Raw genomic sequence first — 13,313 nt, forward strand, 5'->3', positions numbered from 1 at the left:
GAGTACTAGAATTCAGCCCTGATATTTCAGTTATAGGATCCAGTAAATCCCCCCTTGGTTTCAATTGATATGAATAGGGTCACTTGCAACACTGAGCCCTGACACTTGGTCAGCAGCCCAGGCTTAAGCCCTTCCTTCCCCTTCCTGCTTCTGTCTCATCCTCTTTCACATTAACGCCAGCATCACTCTCATCCACAACACTGGAGCTCAGAGAGTAGTCACTTCAAGCCCTCAGCATCCAGGACACCCAGGGAGACAGAAAAGTACAGCTCTGGCAGCTGCCAAAGGAGCCCCTCAGGGCGTGAGTCTAGGAGAAGCACGGCAGGAAGGGAGGTGTTAGGGGCATTCCTGCAACCCAAGACGCAATGATCCTGGGCTGGGGTTTGGGGAAGAGGGGAGAAGGAAATTCTAACTGTTCAGGGAAAGGATGCAAGACCCACACCTGTGCTGGTCAGTGCACATATGATGATGGGGATAGAGGTGCTGACACATAGAATCTGGGTACACAGTTCCACATTGATACCCTTTACAGACCTTACAAAACTGAATGTGATCAGAAAAAAAAAACCCTAAAAATCTATGTATAGTCAAACCAATTACAGTTATTTACGTGGAATACATCCCATTTGTGCCTAATTACCGTGAGACATCATAATGATTATGTACTTCATTAAGTATGTGTCACATTAATTTAATTTCTTACACTTTATTTGATGACATCTATAAAGATGATACTTTCACGCTCTGGGTTCCTGGTATGTTTTTTAACATGTACAAATTGGTCATCTGTGAACAGCTTTAAAATAAAATATAATGCCAAAACATTTCTACCTGAGGAAATGAGGGACCCCAGACTGGTAAATAAATGGTACTGTTCCTAGTTCCCTTATCACCGGGGAGGCATCACCATCGTATCTTGGGTGATTATGGCCCAGTGAAGATCAGGTGGTAGATAACTTTCCACATTTGATTTAGGCAAAAATCACTTGAAAAGGAATATTAGGAAGACCTTTTTAAAACATGAGAAGTTGGAGAATTCCCTGGCGATCCAGTGTTTAGGACTCAGTCACTTTCACTGCAGTGGCCAGGGTTCAGTCTCTGGTCAGAGAACGAAGATCCCACAAGTCACGAGGCTCAGCACCCCCCCACAAAAAAATAGTGAGAGGTTAATGCAAAGATGAAACTGTGTGGTAGAAGAAAAGTGCAAAGGAGGAGCCTCAGTGTTCAGATCTGTAAAATGGGAGTCATAAAGTCCTACCTCATGGAATTGATGCAAGGATTACATGAGAAGATGCAGGATTATCCAGCAAATGCTAGCTATTATCATCTTTAGAAAAATGTGGAGTTCAGCATGAAGGTAGCCTTCCATGAGGAAGATAATCTTATTCTCTGCCTGAGTAGATGTTATAGGAAAATTGTGATTTACTGTGTAAATATGAGCCCAAAACTCCTGTATTAGTTTAAACCACATGAAGTTATTTTTATAGGCCAAAAAATGGTCTGGTTTTGGCAAATTCATGTGATCCAATCTAATATGAATAATGAAGGTTACTTCCTCCCATCTGTCCATCCTCAGTCAGTCAGTCAATTCAGTCACTCAGTCATGTCTGACTCTTTGCAATCCCATGGACTGCAGCACACCAGGCTTCCCTGTCCATCACCAACTCCCAGAGCTTACTCAAACTCATGTCCATCAAGTTGGTGATGCCATCCAACCATCTCATCCTCTGTTGTCCCCTTCTCCTCTCAATCGTCAATCTTTCCCAGCATCAGGGGCTTTTCAGATGAGTCAGCTCTTTGCATCTGGTGGCCAAAGGACTGGAGTTTCAGCTTCAGCATCAGTCCTTCCAATGAATATTCAGGACTGATTTCCTTTAGGATGGACTGGTTGGATCTCCTTGCAGTCCAAGGGACTCTCAAGAGTCTTCTCCAACACCACAGTTCAAAAGCATCAATTTTTCGACGTTCATCTTTCTTCACAGTCCAACTCTCACATCCATATATGACCACTGGAAAAACCATAGCTTTGACTAGATGAACCTTTGTTGGCAAAGTAATGTCTCTGCTTTTTAGTATGCTGTCTAGGTTGGTCATAGTTTTTCTTCCAAGGAGCAATTGTCTTTTAATTTCACTGCAGTCACCATTTGCAGTGATTTAGGAGTCCAAAAAATGACGTCTCTCACTGTTTTCATTGTTTCCCCATCTATTTGCCATGCAATGATGGACCCAGATGCCATGATCTTAGTTTTCTGAATGTTGAGTTTTAAGCCAACTTTTTCACTCTCCTCTTTCACTTTCATCAAGAGGCTCTTTAGTTCTTCTTTGTCCATCCTCAGTGCCTCCAAATTATGAGAACCACGCACTCATCTGAAGAGATTGACTGAGCTTTCTCCACGAATGCTAAGCAAAGCTAAGAGAAAACCAAGAGAGATCGGGGGGAGAGGCAAGATGTAATTGATCTATTAGGTACTGAAATGCTCTTTGAAATCAAATAAAAGCCAAAAATAAGGGCTAAGATTAAGAAAGCCACAGCTTGGGGCATAAGATACATATTGTGATTGTTATTTTTGTTGTTGCTGGTCTCCTGGAAACATTTGAAGACTCAGTATAAGGAAAAGGACTGAAAAATCCAGACGTGGCAAAGGAGAGAAGTTTAGAACCAAGAAAAATAGATACTAATATTTAAAAGAATTTAGTTAAATTCTTCCTGAAAAAGAGCGCCTAGTATCTTTAACACTGCTAACAAGATCAGGCAAAAAGGAAAAAAAAAAACCACTGAATAGGGAACAGGAAGTATCTTTGTAAAGTGTACTTAATGAAGTGTCTTTAAGTATTACTTGAGATTAAAAGGTAGTCAGAACTGTCTTCTGTGATGATCTTTTCGTAGAATACAGCTGGAAGAGAGAGTCTTATTTCCTGCCTCTGGGAGTTACATAACTAAGCCATCCAATTTGAATGGTTATCTAATTCATTTTTTGAAAGGTTTTAAACCTCTCTTTTCTGAGTCCTGAACTTGCCTTTCACCCACCATGGGCAGAAGGTGCAATCCGTCTTCCCCAGATTCCAACCCTGCATCATGCTGGGATATGGACTAATAGAGCCTTCCACAGAAACTGGATTTTCTTTGGTGTATGGATATCATTACAGATATTAGCAACACTCAGCTTTCCATCACATCTGAGTACACTGGCCTGTGGGCTGCGTGACTCAAGCATAGCTTGTGGAAGTCGCCACACCTGGAAGAGAGCTGTGAATGACATTCTGCTCAAACGTTGAGTCTCACAGGAGCTCAGTCACTAAGGATGTGACTCTCAAGCCCAGAGCTGAGTTTGGGCATCTTGTTTCTCTCTCCTGGAAGTTCGCATCAGGGCACAGCTACAAAGGCAAATGATATGTGAATTTCATCAATCATAGGCTCTATGCCAGGCTGTAAATGGTCCACTGAAATCAATAGGACCCCAGAGTGGAGGATCACATCTACCACGATCTATGACAGTCTGGAAGGGCTACCTGAACCTGGATGTGGGTACACGCAGAGTGGCCACAGAGCATCTCACAAACACGACATGATAAAACCCTATAGGTGGTCAGTAGTGCTGGCAATGACCCTTCAGATGTGCTTAGAACCAGATTGCTCCTGGACTAGTGGGAAGCAGAAAAATCGCTTTGTCTCCTCAGGTGTGCTTCCTTGCCCACAGCAAGGACTCAACAGCCTAAGAAACATCCCTGATGGGGATTACAATTCTATTCAGACAAATGCCATGTTGGAGGACGTGTCCTTGAACTGTTTGCTTCTTTTCCTTTCCAGAATGGAAGTGTAGGGATTGTCTTGCAAAGGCTTCAGGGAACCACTTGCTCTGTCTGGACCCTGGGCAGCGCTGTGAGTGGGTCCTTTCTCCCTGCCTGGCACCCCTGCCCTTCTCCGCAGCTGCTCCCTCCCAGGTGGTGATGCTGGAGCCCCCAAGCCACCGAATCCCGGAGGGGAAGGGGAGTTTGAGAAACCTTATTTATGCCACTGATGGTGGTTGTTGTTGTTTAGGCACTAAGTCATGTCCAACACTTTGTGACCCCATGGATCCTCTGTCCATGGGATTTCCCAGACAAGAATACTGAAGTAGGTTGCCATTTCCTTTGCTAGGGGAATCTTCCCAAACAGGGATCAAACCCATGTCTCCTGCATTGGCAGGCAGATTCTTTACCACTGAGCACCAGGGAAGGTCAATGCCACTGGTGCTAGTCTCCAAATTTTCTTTTTTCTTTTTTAATTAATTAATTTACTTATTTGGTGCCCTGGGTCTTGGTTGCAGCACACAGAATCTTTTATCTTAGTTTCAACATGTGGGATCTAGTTCTCTGGCCAGGGATCAAACCCAGGCTCCCTGCATTGGGAGCTCAGAGTCTTAGCCACTGGACTGCCAGGGAAGTCCCAGGCTCCAAATTTTCTATAATCTACATGCACCCTGTAGCTTGTCCAAGAGGCAAAGTGAATTAGAATCCTGGGGGAGACATCAGCTAGAGAAGTCCCATGGGTCAGAAAACACTGCTTTAGAACTGGGCTTTCACATGGCCCTTACCCTTGACTCAACCACACTAGTTTTCCTGGGAGGAAGAAGAAAAGGAAAGGTCCTATTCCTTTGTCAGAACTTAGGAAGTATTTGTTCTTCTTATACATGCAAAGAGCATTAAGATTCATCAGCGGGCAAGAAAAACCTGAGGAATCATTGGCCTAGTTTGGGGCTGAATGTTCCACGGGAAATCTTGTGAATGGCAGTTGGGCCCTTGTCATGGTTTTCAGAAGACCAAGGGGACTCTCTGAACACAGTTGTCTGCCACAGCTGGCTGGCCCCATCAAAGAAGGATGCTCACTTGGCACTGGGCACTCCCATGTTTCTGGAGTGGCTCATTTGGATTTTGCAGGGAGAAATCTAGTTCCATGGCCATGAATTCCTTTGCAGATGTGTTGTGGCCATGAGAGAAGGCAGACAAAAATGCAAATGAGGCTAGGAAACACAGCCAGGAAATAGTCACAGGGCTGGCAATCAAATGGAGACCAGTGGCAGAAGCCAGGAATGGTTGAGACATGGACAGCAAGGTCAGAACTGTACAAATCCTGGGTCCTTCTGTAATTTGATAAGACCTTGGACAAATTACCCAACTCCACCTGATGCGAAGAACTGACTTATTTGAAAAGACCCTGGTGCTGGGAAAGATTGAAGGCAGGAAGAGAAGGGGACGACAGAGGATGAGATGGATGGATGGCATCACCGACTCGATGGACATGAGTTTGAATAAGCTCCTGGAGTAGGTGATGGACAGGGAGGCCTGGTGTGCTGCAGTCCATGGGGTCGCAAAGAGTCGGATATGACTGAGAGACTGAACTGAACTGAACTTTTGGTAAGATGTTTGCCCAGAACACAGTCTAGAACATAACTACCTGACATGTGGTGGCTGCTATTACTTTTATTGTTATTGTTTCACAGAAAGGTCTGCACACAGCATGAAACTGCTAATGTCCCATGTTTTAAATAATACTTCATAAATAGCAGTGCAGAGCTGTGAACCTCAGCTTATCTGATCAAATCCCAAGCCTTCATTCATCATGGAAAAAGAGCGTGGAGCAAAAAAATGGCTTGAAAATTTCCACCGCCCTTCTATCTTATAGGGTGGGAAAGCACCTGGAAAAACACCAGATTTCTTTCTAAAGTGGTTCAACACCACAGCAGGGTTTTCTAGCCTCAGCTCTCTGTGCTGCACATTGACATTTACCTTTTCCAAAGAATGAGAGTTAAAACCCACTGCCATAGCTACTTTACTAAAATGCATAGAATCTGGTTCTCTCTTTTGAAATAGGCAAAGGAAAATGTCACGAATGCCTAGTAAGTCCTTTGGGTTAAGAAGACATTGACATACACAGAGTGTTGAGTATTCTTTGTGTGTGCTGTGCTAAGTCACTTCAGTTGTGTCAACTCTTTGCAACCCTATGGACTGTAGTCTGCCAGCCTCCTCCGTCCATGGGGGTCTCCAAGCTAGATTACTGGAGTGGGTTGTCATGTTCTCCTCCAGGAAATCTTCCCCACCCAGGGATCAAACCCACATATCTTATGTCTCTGGCATTGTCAGGCAGGTTCTTTACCACTAGTCCGGGACTATGCTTTGCTTGTGGGTAAGTCCAGATCTACTGTTTCTGTTTCAGTAACATAACAAGAGAGCATTTTGGATCTGGAAGGGTCTGAGGTTGTGTCTAATCCAATGTCTTCACTTTACAGATAAGCAAACAAAGGTTGAGGATATGAACTAAATGAGTCCTAGGTGACCCACTTTAAAGGTGGTTTACATGTAGCTTTGGGGAAAATAATGACTTTTGATGCCTTCGTGGGATGGGCAGGCTCATTACATGGGGCTATCTTGAACCCTTAGAGAAAGGAGCTCTCTGTTTGCACACACACATGTACACACACACACACACACACACACACAAAATCTCTCCTTACTCCCAATTTTGCTTTGTCCCCAAATTTCAGAGAAGGAGCTGAAGTAAACACATCAACAATCAAGGCATTTTTTGAGCAGAATAGATCCATTATTCTTTGGGTGAGCAGGGTCCAGATTCTCATTTCTCTTAACTCAGCTTCTTCTCCTTTGAGGAGAGAGAGAAATGGAAAAAAACTGCAAGAGCCAGTATTCCGAAACAGAACTTTTCACCTTTTCGAGAACTGATGTACAGGGCAGCCACCCCACACGACAGAGAGACATTTCCTCAGTGGCCTGTGATTCAGTCAGATTAAGCCGATGGTCAGCACCGCGGTGGAGGCGGGTGGAGGGGCACGCTGCCCGCATTTGAAGAAGCGCAGGTGCCTGAGGAAGACTATGGAGTTGCTCCCAGCATGCCTTTCTTCCTCGGACCCCGCCCGGGTGAGCGCTGCGTGATGACAGGGCTGCTTCACCTGCCGGTGGGGGCCAACTGCTGTACTGCCACTCCCTGCCCCTCAGTGAGATTGCCTGTGTCTGACCTTCAGAAGGCTGTGTTCCATCCTCCACACTAGTGCAGTGGAGACAAGGACGCTCTACAGAACTTGGTCATCTCCCTGTCAGTGTCGGGAAGCCAACTGCTTAGCATTCTTCCAAACAATGAAATTGAAAATTCTGTATTATTTTCATGGGCTTCCCAGGTGGTACAGTGGTAAAGAACCCGCCTGCCAATGCAGGGGGCACGGGAGACTCAGGCTCGATGATCCCTGTGTCAGAAAGATCCCCTGGGGTTGGAAATGGCAACCCACTCCAGTATTCTTACCTGGAGAATCCCATGGACAGAGGAGCCTGGCGGGGCTACACTCCGTGGGGTCACAAAGAGTCAGACATGACGGAGCGACTGAGCATAGCATGTTATTCTAGTACCACTTACATGCATAGACTTTATTAAGCCATTTCTAGTTGCCATTAACACCTGTTGAAAATTCTTGTTACAGTAGAGAGTACTGCTTGTTAAAAAGCAAATTTCTATGGATATTTGCATATTCTTAATTTTTTTTTTAATTTTTTAGTCACACCATGTAGCATATGGGATCTTAGTTCCCTGATTACAAATGGAACCCATACCTTTGCAGTGGAAGCCGTCCTAACCACTAGACCACCAGGGGCAGCCCTATTTGCATATTCTTAAATATATTTTATATGAGTAATAATCACATTTGCTTAGCATTTGCTATGTTCTTTGGCCCAATATTTCATGTAACCCTAGGGTCTACCTGGTATTCATAGCCCCATTTCATAGACGAGAAGACTGAACCTCAGGAAGCTTGAGTTGCAGACTCAAGGATGATTAGCTTAGAATGCTGCCCTGTCAGGAATTCCCTGACAATCCAGAGCTTGGGGCTCCACACTCTCACTACTGAGGGCCCGGATTCGCTCCCTGGTGGAGGAACTAAGATCCCACAGCACGCCCACACCAGAGAAGGATGCTGCTCTGTCGAACTCTAAATGCAGCACTTCAGGAACTTATCATCTCCCAGGGCCCCAGTACCCAGAATTCTGTGTACTCAGTGTGCAGTGCTTATTCGGTGGCAGTTTGTAGTAAGGTGGCAGTTTGTAGGAAGGAGGCAAGGGCAAGTGAAAGATGTGCTCAGAAGAGGAGGCATACGTGGTGGCTCTGACTTTGCCTCTTGTTTAAAGGATTTTTGCAAAACTTTGAAGGCACACATTTTTATACTTGTGAAGTCAACGGTCAAGAGTCAAAGATGTGCAGTTGTGAAGGGTTAACCTCTGTGTGAGGTCAACCTCAGGGAAGAAAGGTCTTGGGGAAGAGAATTTCTTTGTTGCTGAAATCTACCACTTCCATGTGTCCAGGGCTGCTCTTCCAGAAGAGGGAAGAAATTTCTGGAAAAGAATACTGATACAGGCCTGTAATGTGAAATAGGATTCATTCATTCACAGAGGGTAGGACTCTGGGCCCGGGTGCAACACTGCCCCAGGGAGCCACTGCTGACTTCAGGGAACTACAAAGGAGAGGCCCCGTGGAGAATCTCATCACTGCCGTCACTAGCAAAGCCATCTTCTTCCTTAGTTTGTTTGTTTTCCTGAGAAGAGATGATGATAAAATAGCTTAGATTAAAGACATCGTGTGTGAAGACAGTCAGTTAAGGGTTTATTTATTAAACAACTTTTATTCGATTGTGACAACACTTTAAGATGAGAGCAATATTTACTTTGAAGCTGGGATTGTCGAATTTAGGAGAAAAAAATACAGGATATCCAGTTAAATTTGAACTAGAGATACACAGATTTCACATATATGTACACTCTGCAATATTTGGTATTTTTGTACCAATTATTATGCAGTTCTTTGTGTTTTATCTGGTAACCCTATTGAAACATCAGTGTAATACATCAGTACTACCTTCAGCAAAAATTAGTGTATAGCTAAAACTTATGCAAATTTTGAGGGAAATGCCTGTGTGCTCAGTCTCTAAGTGATGCCTGACTCTTTACGACCCCATGGATTGCATCCTGCCAGGCTCCTCTGTCCATGGAATTTCCCAAACAAGAATATTGCAGTCAGTTGCCATTTCCTTCTGCAGATCTTCCCAACCCAGGGATCAAACCTGCGTCTCCTGCACTGGCAGGCAGATTCTTTACCACTGAGCCATCTGGGAAGCCTTTAAGGGAAATAGCATTCATAAAAAGATAATACACTGAATTGTTGACTTGAAAAACATTTTACCATAACTCCTTATTTGGCAACTTCCCACTTTCAATAGGGGGCTTCCCTGGTGGCTCTGAGGTAAATAATTTGCCTGCAGTGCAGGAGACCAGAGTTTGATCCCTGGTTGGGGAAGATCCCCTAGAGAAGGAAATGGCAAACTACTCCAGTCTTCTTGCATGGAAAATCCCATGGACAGAGGAGCCTGGCAGGCTACAGTCCATGGGGTTGCAAGAGTCAGGCATGACTTAGCAACTAAACAGCAACAACACTTTCAATAAGCCTATAAATTTCCTATCAGAGAGCCAACAGATAATCATAGTTTTTCTTGAGCTGAAATATTGTTAAGTAATCATAAATAAAGCATTCAAGGCATTCTGCAAGCATTTAAAATACTTTGCAACTATAGATAATTGTTTATGTGTTAAAGAAGAGAATTCATTCAAAGAATACAACAAATAGCCATTGAGCACTCCTTCTATCGTAGGCAATGAAACTTCACTTGCTAGCCCGCTGCTCACCTTCTGCTGTGTGGTCCGGTTCCAGTCCATGGCCCCAGGGTTGGGGACCCTTGTTTTAGAGAATGGTTTTATGAGACTATGTGAATTTTAAACTATAACGAATCCCAGGAAACTTAATAATATTTTATGGGTAAATATGACATTGTAAAGATTTCTTTTTCATAATTTAGGCTTTAGATACTTACTTTTCAGCATTTATTAGTGCTATAAGATTTATGCATCCTGATATCACTTGAGTCCTTTAAGAAGTTCTCAGGGTTTTTTCCTGAGAAGTATGTACATTTAAGAAGCCTTTGGAGTGAAAAGTCAAACTAAATTGGAGGGGGCACAAGAAGCAAAACATTGCTTCAGGATGTTATCTTTAGTTACAAATTCTCAACTCTTAAATCGTAAATTTACAGGGTGCCCATCTGGTCCTTCCTCACATTTGAATGAAGGTTTCTAGAATCAGGGAATGTAGTCAGGATGCTGAGGAGGAAATGAAACTTTTAAGTTGCTAGGACTTGTTTCCACTGATGCATGGATATCGGTTAAGCAATGCATTGTAGTTCTTATTCGACACTTGAGAGGTAGTAAATTGCTTTGGGGTAGAAATGAATTAACTCTTTCCTATGACCACATTACCATAACATACTGTCAGAAATGATTTAGTAAACTGAATATGGAAGACCAAAAACCTTAATATAGTTCCAAGAAATAAATTGACTAATGTGCCCTTTTCATTAGTATGATCAGAGTCACAAGATGATTTCATAACCTCTATTGTCTAATTCAGCAGACTCGGGGTTGAAAGGATATAAGAAGTTATCTAGTCTGACCTTCCTGTGACCATCCATCAGATGCTTATTTCCTTTATAACATCCTCACCAACAGGTCTAACATTTTTAGGTAACTAGAATACATATCAGGGATCTGGTTTAAAAAAACCTCTTTGCCCCTGCCAGAAATAAAATATTCTGTTCTCTTCATTTACAGCAAGGAAACAAGATCAGGCCAGAGTTTCAAAAACCTTAAAGCACTGCCAAAGATTCCCTGTATCTTCTACTTGAGGGAAGAAAAATGAATGATAAACCCTTCTTTATTGGTGGTAATATCAATTCTACATCTAAAATCTAACATTCTGTATCTAAATAACCTCCATATCTAAAAAGCAACTAATATGTTTATTATGTACCAAACACTGTGGTAAATCATTTCCATGTTCTTTCTTATTTTAAAATGTTATCATTTAATTTTCACAAGAACCTTCAGATAGTTTCTCATGTTCTTGGTTAATAATGATGATCAGAGTCAGAGTTAGAGAAGTTAAGCATCAATAATGTACCTACCATTTTAATACTAGAAGGGACCTCTGGAATCATAGAATCCAGGCTTCTAATTTTCTAAGATTTCCCTTGAAATATGTGAGTGGTGCTAGTTGTGAAGAACTTGCCTGCCAGTGTAGGTGATGTAAGAGATGTGGGTTAGATCCTTGGGTCAGGAAGATCCCCTGGAGGAGGGCATAGCAACCCACTCCAGTATTTTTGCCTGGAGAATCTTCATGGACAGAGGAGCCTGGTGGGCTACAGTCCATAGGGTTGCAAAGAGTCGCATATGACTGAAGCAACTTATCACCCATGCACACATGTGTCATAAAGTCAGAGTGGGGAGTCTTGGATCCATTGTGTTATTACTTCATACAGCCTTATTCTCAAAGTCATATGATATGTCCCCATGCTGCAAAAAATAGCCTATACCTATGTATATCTATATATCTATACTTATCTATGTATCTAATAACATGATTAAAATTATTCTTCTTCTCCCAATTTGACCATGGTCCATGGACAGAAGAGCACGGCAGACTATAGTCCATGGGGTCACAAAGAGTCAGACATGACTGTGTGACTAAGCACACAAGGTAAAGAAGATGTGTTTGATTCCAGGCACCTCTGTACTTTAAACCTGAATAAAAACTAAAAACATGACATCCAACAGCCACAAATATCTCAGCACAAGTGAAACATTCTCTATAATGGGCCATATGCTAATCCATAAAATAAGACTCAATATAAAAAGATTGAAATCATACAAAATATGTTTTCTGGCCATGATGGAAATAAATTAGTGAAGAAAATTTGGTAAATCTATAAATATAGGAAAATTAAATAACACACTTCCAAATACCAATGTATCAAAGAAGAAATTGTAAGGAAAATTGGAAAATGTTTAAAGATGAAATAAAAGAAGAATACAATGTACCAAAACTTATGGGATGCAGCTAAAGCAGTGCTTAGAGGGCAATGTATAGCTGTAAAATGCCTATGTTAAAAAAAGAACTAAAGTTCTCTGGGCTCAGACCTAGTTTGCAACAACATATCTCAATGCACCAAGAAGGACAAAACTGTCAGTAAATACAGGATCCATCATGGTTTCCTCCCTTGGGAAATTGGAGAAAAACATTGAAATCAGTGGCATTCTAAGATAATGTGGATGTCATGTTTTTATTTTCTCACTTCTATGACAAAACCAAGATAAAGAGATGAGCTGTGAGGATTTGGCATTCTAATTTCTACATGAAAACACGAGGAGGTTGTGCCTGGACCTACACACCACTTCTTCCATCACAGTAAAATTCATCATCAGAAGATTGCAGAAATTTAAAAACCAGTAAAGCTCTACCATTTGAAACATTATTAACCATGATAAATGGATTAATTTATGTAACAAAAAGAAGGAGAAAGAAGAACAGGAAGAAGGCAAAGAAGATGAAGAAGGGAGAGGGAGAAGGAGAAAGGGTGAGGGAAAGAAGAATAAAAAGAAAGAGAAGTCAGAGGGATGAAATTTAAAGACTAGAGCAGAAATCAATGAAATGGACTTTGAAAAATGCTAGAGAAAAATCAATGAAACTAAAAGTTGGTTCTTTGATAAAATCAACAGAACTGATAAACTTTTAGCTAGCCTATTCACAGAGAGAAGACTCAAATAATTAAAATTAGAAAGGAGAGAAGAGATATCGCCACTGACCTAGGTAGTGGAAATAAAAAGGATTATAAAAGAATACTGTGAAAAAAAAAAAAGAATACTGTGAATAAATGTACATCAAACAATCAGATAACTTAAATGAAACAGATTCCTAGGAATATACAAGTTACCAAAACTGACTCAAGAATAAATAGAAAGTCTGAATAGCCTTATAACTGGTAAAGATATTAAAGGAGTAATATTAAAACTTCAAGCAAAGAAACCCATACCCAGACGGCTTCACCGGTGAATTCTACAAATCATCCAAAAATAATTAACATGAATCCTTCACAGACTTTTTTTCAAAAAATAGAAGATGAACACTTGCAAATTCAATCTAAATTCATTCAATAAGGTGAGTATTACCCTATAGGAAAACCAGGAAAGACACTGCAAGAAAAGAAACCTACAGACTAATATCCCTTATATTAACATCTTACATGCCTAGACACAAAAATCCTGAGCAAAATACTAGCAAACTGAATTCGGCAATGTATTAGAAAGTTTCTATACCATGATCAAATGGGATTTATCTCAGGAATGAAGGATTGGCTTATGATCCAAAGTCAATTAATATATTGTATCATATTAAT

The 13,313-nt window shown here is 41.7% G+C and overlaps 1 protein-coding gene across 1 annotated transcript in view; it reads left to right on the forward strand.

Annotated features, from left to right (window-relative positions):
* SASH1 (SAM and SH3 domain containing 1) overlaps positions 1 to 13,313 on the forward strand; it is a 260,426-nt gene that overhangs the window by 23,772 nt on the left and 223,341 nt on the right. The window lies entirely within an intron of this gene.

This window comes from Bubalus kerabau, chromosome 9 (assembly GCF_029407905.1).
Source record: "Bubalus kerabau isolate K-KA32 ecotype Philippines breed swamp buffalo chromosome 9, PCC_UOA_SB_1v2, whole genome shotgun sequence".
Taxonomy (NCBI): domain Eukaryota; kingdom Metazoa; phylum Chordata; class Mammalia; order Artiodactyla; family Bovidae; genus Bubalus; species Bubalus kerabau.